This window comes from Eretmochelys imbricata, chromosome 2, assembly GCF_965152235.1.
Source record: "Eretmochelys imbricata isolate rEreImb1 chromosome 2, rEreImb1.hap1, whole genome shotgun sequence".
Lineage (NCBI taxonomy): Eukaryota > Metazoa > Chordata > Testudines > Cheloniidae > Eretmochelys > Eretmochelys imbricata.
In genome coordinates this window covers 111,982,814-111,990,565 of record NC_135573.1, presented here as the reverse complement: position 1 = coordinate 111,990,565, position 7,752 = coordinate 111,982,814, and positions in this window count along the sequence as shown.

Genomic DNA, 7,752 nt, shown 5'->3' with positions numbered 1-7,752 from the left:
AGCAAAACCTACACTCAAATCGGCCTTGTAGCATAACGTACATCTGTGCTGGCCTAAATCAGGCACTTAGTTCAGGAAGCAGAAGGTGAATGTGTACGCACCTTGTGCAGAGAAAAATGCATTAAAATGCATGGACCCATGCAACCAGCTGTTATGCTGGTGGCAAATATGACACCAACATTACACTGTTTAAAGGAGAGGCACTGAAGAATTAACTTCTCCACTTGAAAGATGGTGATTTTTATAGGTAGACAGAATTATCAATATTGAAATTTGTCCAGGACACCAAGTTAATGCTCTTACCCTTGAGGGAAAAAATAACATGGAATCTTCCCATGTCCCCCAAAGGTTAGGACATCTGTTGTACATTTTATCTGAAAGATGACCCCTCCAGCAGCATAGAGTGCTCCTTAGCACCATGCTAGAGCATATTTTCAGAAGTGACTCAGGGTGGAAGAGCAGCTTGCACTAATCCACCATAGCTTCCTGCAGCACCGTAGCTTTTTCTAGAAATCTCGAATCCAGATGCTGGCAAGAATCCAACCCTGCTTAGCCGATGAGATCCAATGAGATCATGGCCCAAAATGTTATGGCTTCAGAACTGCATGCTCTTCAACACGCAATAAAAGTAGACATTCTGAGCCTGCTGCCATTTAAACTGTTGGAATTTTGTCATCAGAGTTAGGCCTAGAGTAAATTAAAGTACAATTTCAATGGCAAGATAATTCATATTTCACAATTTAATCAAAAGACAAAAACAAAAGGGAAATTCTAGAAAAGTCAGGTTATATTTTGTAGCTGTCTTCTCCTTAATTACTCTGTTTGAATTTACACTGACAAGGGTACAGCATGGGCCAGATCTAGGTGTCTTTTAAGTTAATGGGTTTTGTCATCCGCTACAATGGAGCTTGTGTGTAGTATACAAAGGACAACGTCCTTAAAAAATATTGCTGTAGAACATAATGTATTGGTGTAGATTATTTGTTGTGTGTTGGCTAACCAATGAGCCAGATTCTGGGCTCACATGTGTTTTATACTGTTGTAACTCCAACAGAGTTATTTCAGTGGAAGTCAGGCATAAATGGAGTCCAAATCAAGCCCAATGAAAACAAACAATCAAAAATACCTAGACAAAATAATGAACCTGGAACATTGACCGCAAATGTTCTATTTCTTGGAAGATATAAAATTCCCTCTTATAGACTCAAAGACTTTAAGGCCAGAAGGAACCGTTGTGATCATCTAATCTGACCTCCTGCATATTGTAGGCCACAGAACCTCACCAAACCACTTCTATAATAGACCCTTAACCTCTGGCTGAGTTACTGATCTCTTCAAATCATGATTTAAAGACTTCAACTTATGGAGAATCCACCATTTACTCTAGTTCAAACCAGCAAGTGTCCAATGCTGCAGAGGAAGGCAAAAAAGGAAAGAAAGAAAAAAGCCCAGGGTCTCTGCCAATCTGACCTGGGAAAAAATTCTATCCTGACCTCAGGTATGGCGATCAGTTGGACCCTGAGCTTGTGGGCAAGACCCACCAGCCAGACGCCTGGGAAAGAATTCTCTGTAGTAACTCAGAGCCCTCCACATCTAGTGTCCGATCTCCGGCCGTTGGGGATATTTGCTAGAAGCAGTCGCAGATGGGCCACATGCCATTGTAGGCAGTCTCGTCATACCATTCCCTCCCTAAGCTTTCCAAGCTCAGTCTTGAGGCCAGTTAGGTTTTTTGTCCCCACTGCTCCCCTTGGAAGGCTGTTCAAGAGCTTCATTCCTCTGATGGTTAGAAACCTTCATCTAATTTCAAGCCGAAACTTGTTGATGGCCAATTTATAGCAATTTGTTCTTGTGTCAATATTGGCACTTAAAACTTAAATGACTCCTCTCTCTCCTGGGTATTTATCTATCTGATGTATTTATAGAGAGCAATCATATCTCCCCTTAGCCTTCATTTGTTTAGACTAAACAAGGCAAGCTCTTTATATCTCCCCTCATAAGGTAGGTTTTCCATTCCTCTGATCATCCTAGTAGCCCTTCTCTACATCTGTTCCAGTCTGAATTAATCTTTCTTAAATGTCAGATGGTTAAATCAGATGCGAACTGCAGTCTGTAGAAATAAATTTTGCATTTGCTAATGGTAAATTTAGAGATATTCATTCTATTCTTTAGTTTCTATTCAGTTTCACCAAAGTAACATACTATACTCCTATACTCTTTTTTGGATTGTCTGTCAGGCAGTCTAGAGTAGCTTGCATGTGTGAGTACCAACCTCAGGGCAGACTATCAAGAAACAGGGCACAAACCCCTGGTTGTATATTCTATAATTAGATTTCACCAACCAGGTAACAAGTGTGAACTCCTAAAGCACTATAACAGCCTTAACATGGAGTCACAGACAGTCCTCCTGGGTACTCTACTCCAGTGGTTCTCAAAGCCGGTCTGCCACTTGTTCAGGGAAAGCCCTTGGCAGGCCGGACCGGTTTGTTTACCTGCCACGTCCTCAAGTTCAGCTGATCGCGGCTCCCACTGGCTGTGGTTCACTGCTCCAGGCCAATGGGGGCTGCGGGAAGGGTGGCCAACACTTCCCTTGGCCTGCGCCGCTTCCTGCAGCTCCCATTGGCCTGGAGCAGCGAACTGCAGCCAGTGGGAGCCGTGATCAGCCAAACCTGTGGATGCGGCAGGTAAACAAACTGGTCTGGCCCGCCAGGGGCTTTCCCTGAACAAGTGGCGGACTGGCTTTGAGAACCACTGCTCTAGTCTATATTGCCACCCAGGCAAGCCTGCTTTTGTGTCCCTTATACCAAAAATCACAACAATATTCAGGTTACACCCAGTCTCAAAGGACCAGTTACTTACCCCAGAGCAATTGTACCTCAGATCTCGAATCAAAGACCACTCTTTTAGCCAATCCTGTAATTCTAACTAAACAATTGCTAACTAAGAAAAAGAAATGAGAGATATTTGCAAGGTTAAAGTAGGTAAACATACGCACGTGAATGAGATACAGTCTTAGTCTCCAGAAGGTAGTAGTAGCTGCTATAATATGCAGGCTCTATATGTCCTTATGGCTAACCCAAACCAAGCAGCTTGGGGTTCCTTTGCATATGATTAGAAATATTGCCCTCTCTGAATTCCAAGTAGCATAGTGATAACAATTCCTCCTTGACATGGATTTTTATGCCTTTCCCCCAGAGTTGAAGCTGTGATGGGATGAGAGGGCTTGCGCACGTACAGTCTTCATGGGTGTGGGGGAAGCCATCCACAAAATATTTTGATTACTGATGTTTCACAATGGCTTGTCTGGTGCCTGTAGGCCGCCTTCTGTTCAGGAGAAGATGACACATCTTGTGGTAAACTAGCATGTCACACTTGGTAATGCTTCTCACCTGACTGTGGGGGTTTACAGTCTTAGCAAACATTTTTATAGTTACACAGAAAACACTTAAATGTTACCTTATAACATGGGATACAATTATTATAAGTAAAATTAATACATGCAGCAACCTACAAGCATTTCATAAAGTCTAAACACATTCTTATAACTCTACTATTTATTTTAACAATACTAACACATAGGTGAGCCAGACTGGTTTCCAGCTATGTATTTGTCAGTGTTCAATAGGCTTAGGGGTCTTGGAACGAGCTGGCACCTGGTCTGCTAGCATCACAATCTCGTGTCAAACTCATTGTTAGAAATAGTAGGAAAAGGTTCTTAGATCTGGAGGGTGAGCTCCTGGCCCCACTGAAGTCACATTGAAGTTTTGCCATTGACTTCAATGGGATGAGGATTTTGCCCAGAATCAGTTGCCTATGAAAGTTACATGGTGTGTGTTAAATACACACACCCACCCACCCACACACACACACACACATACACTTTGTAGCAATAGCTATCTATCTAATTAAGAGCCCAGTCCTGTCCCGAGTTTTGCCAATCTTGGTGAGATTGAGCCCTAAATATAAACAAAAACAGTTTAGAAGACACTTATTCTCAGAATCATAATTAAAATTTGGCTTTATAAGTATATTAAGGTGTTTGGGTAAAGGGACATAAAGGCAGCTATAGGGCTTATATACATGGGATACTCAGGAAAGTTAATCTGAATGAATTTTTGAAGTGGATTAGCTAAACTGTGTTAAATCCCTGTGTGGACACTCTTAGACAGAATTAAAGTGGCCTTAATTTGGTTTAGTTTAATTCACTATTGTACTGAGCATGCTACTGTATGGAGCAGAGACTTGGCCTATGACAGTGGCTAACAGAAAGAGATTGGAGGCTGCCCATCACAGGAGGCTGAGGAAGCTATTACACGTTTCATAGAAAGACAAAATAACAAATGTCAGAGTAAAAGAGCTGATAGACCAGGACGTGTTAGAAAATATCGTCAAAGAAAGAAGGTTCAGGTGGCTGGGGTATGTACATTGTATGAAAATGGGAGACATGCTAAGCAAGCACTGAATGAGGTACCCAACGGAGGAAAGAGAAAGTGAGGAAGGCCAAGGAAGAATTGGCAGGAGACAGGGACACAGGATATTGAATGTGCTGGCATCACCTGGGAAGAAGTACCACAGTTAGTGAGCAACCGTAATCAGTGGAGGAACTGGACTGTCCAACGTGTAAATGGCACAGGGTGGGTGTAAGGTAAGGCTAATTCTGAATCACTGCAGTAAATTGGATCCCTTCAGCACTTATACCTAGGAGTTTGTTTTAAAAACTATTTAGATCTCATACATAGAATCTTATACATTCCATAGTGGAGATAGGTTACATTAAACAGAATCATGAAGAATTAGTAATACAAGGAAACTTTTGTGTTAAATGTGATTTCGTTGTTTATTTCCATTGGGAAGAAGATTGGTGGCTTTAGCCTATTAAGTGTTCCCTGGCTATTTTTTCCCCTACTTCATCTTTGAAACTAAATAGGGAAATGAGATACAAGCATAAATAAATCAAAAAGAAGGTTTCTCAACACCAATAAACTAAACAAAAGAAACATTATACTAGGTGGTATTTACTTATTGAAGGCATCTTCATGAATGCTCCTCTTTTTGGAGGGAAGGAAACATTTTTGTACTTGTTTAATTTTCAGCTGTCTTACTCAGGTTTTGATAACGTTGTAAAAAAGGTGCTTGAATAAAATATAGAAGCAAAATTTAACACAAGTTAAAAATTCATGTGAAACACCAGGGAGGAAGAGGAATTGTTTAAGGAGGTATAACATAAGGGAAATAATTTCATCCTATTGTTCTTAGTTAAGGAGAGGAAAAACTAGGTAACAGGAAGGCTGGTCTTGTGGTTGAGGCATTGGTCTGGGCCTCGGGAGATCTGGGTTCATTTTTCTGCTCCACTACAGACTTCCTGGGTACCCATGTGCAATTCACTTAGGCCACATACTTATGCGCATACTTTCCCTTAAGCATGTGAGGAGGTCCACCAAAATCAGTGAAACTCCTCATGCATAAGTGTTTTTGGGATTGGGGACTTTACCCCTCGGTGCCTCAGTTCCCTGCCCTTTGTTTGTCTTGTTTGTTCATAGATTCCAAGGCGGGAAGGGACCACTGTGTTCATCTAGCCTGACCTCCCATACGACACAGGCCATAGAACTTCCCCCAAATAATTCCCAGGGCAGATCTTTCACAAAAACTTCCAATCTTGATTTAAAAATTGTCAGTGATGGAGAATCCACCACAACCCTGGGAAAATTGTTCCAATGGCTAATTACTCTCACTATTAAAAATGTACGTCTTATTTACAGCCTGAATTTATCTAGCTTCAAGTTCCAGCTGTTGGAACATGTTATACCTTTCTCTGGTAGACTGAAGAGCCCATTATTAAATATTTGCTCCCCATGCAGATACTTATGGACTGTAATCAAGTCACCCCTTAACCTTCTCTTTGTTAAGGTAAATTGATTGAGCTCTTTGAGCCTATCACTGTAGGCATGTTTTCTAATCCTTTAATCATTCTCGTGGCTCTTCTCTGAACCCTTTCCAATTTATCAACATCCTTCTTGAATTAAGAGCGTCAGAAATGTACACAGTATTCCAGCAGAAGTTGCCAAATACAGAGGTAAAATCACCTCTCTACTCTTACTTGAAATTCCCTTGTTTATGCACTCCAGGATCACATTAGCTCTTTTGACCACAGAGTCATACTGGGAGCTCATGTCCAGCTGATTATCCACCATGATGCCAAATCCTTTTCAGAGTCACCACTTGCCAGGAAAGAATGGCCTACGTTTTTTGTTCATAGATGTATACATTTACATTTAGCCTACCCAAAATGCATATTGTTTGCTTGTGCCTAGTTAGTCGAACTCTGTATCAGTGACCTCTGTCCTCTTCATTATTTACCACTCTCCCCAATTTTCATGTCATCTGCAAACTTTATCAGGGATGATTTTATATTTTCTTCCAGGTCCTTGATAAAAATGTTAAACAGCTCGGGGTCAAGAAACGATTCCGGCAGGACACCACTGGAAACGCAACCATTTGATGGTGATTCCCTGTTTACAATTACATTTTTAGACCTATCAGCTAGCTAGTTTTTAATCCATTTAATGTGTACTATGTTAATTTTGTATCGTTCTAGTTTTTTAATCAAAATGTCATGCAGTATCAAGTCAAATGCCTTACAGAAGTCTAAGTATATTGCATTTACACTATTACCTTTATCAACCAGATTTATCTCGTTAAAAAAATATGAAATCAATTTGAGAGGATCTAGTTTCCAAAAACCCATGTTGATTTGCATTAATTACATTACCCTCTTTTAATTCTTTATTAATCAAGTCCAGTATCAGCTGCTCCATTCTCTTGTCCAGAACTGTTATCAGGCCAACAGGTTTATAATTACCGGGGTCATCCTGCTTACACTTTTAAAAACTGACACAACATTAGCATTCTTCAGTCTTCTGGAACTTCCCCAGTGCTCCACAGCCAATTGAAAATTGCTGTTGTTTGGATTACAAGTATGTTTAGGCAGGGACTGTCTCCTACTAGGAGACAGGCTGCATTGTACAGCACCTAGTACAATAAGAAAAGGAGTACTTGTGGCACCTTAGAGACTAACCAATTTATTTGAGCATAAGCGTTCGTGAGCTACAGCTCACTTCATTGGATGCATACTGTGGAAGTGAGCTGTAGCTCACGAAAGCTTATGCTCAAATAAATTGGTTAGTCTCTAAGGTGCCACAAGTCCTCCTTTTCTTTTTGCGAATACAGACTAACACGGCTGCTACTCTGAAACCTAGTATAATGGGATTCTTGGTTGGGGCTTCAAAGTGCTTCTCTAATATCACTCCTAGTAAGTGTCAGGAAAAATTTCCTAGCTGCGAAATCTAGTAGGCTGTGCATATCCCCAAGGGAAGTCATGAGAGTTTTGTTATCTGAGTCATTTACAATTAGACTGGGTGAAGTACAAGAAAGTACAGTCTAGGAAACCATGCTGCATTGGCAAGGACATGGACTACAGTGTCTAATGAGTCTTTTCCATCTCTAATTCCTATTCCAATCCCGTGTAACTTCTGCTCTCACTGAAGTGTGTGAAGTCAGTGCATCTCTAGAAGTGTCAGCCCTCATAGGGTCAGGTGCAACAATACATATGGCAGACTTTGTCATTGGGGGAGAAGGTATGGGAATCTTTCAGCAAACCTTTCCAAGCTCCCTGTAAGTTGAGATGAAGCTTATGTGCCAACAGCATTTGCAGATGACTTAGACATCTACTGAGATGTATATATTTGGATGCAATGC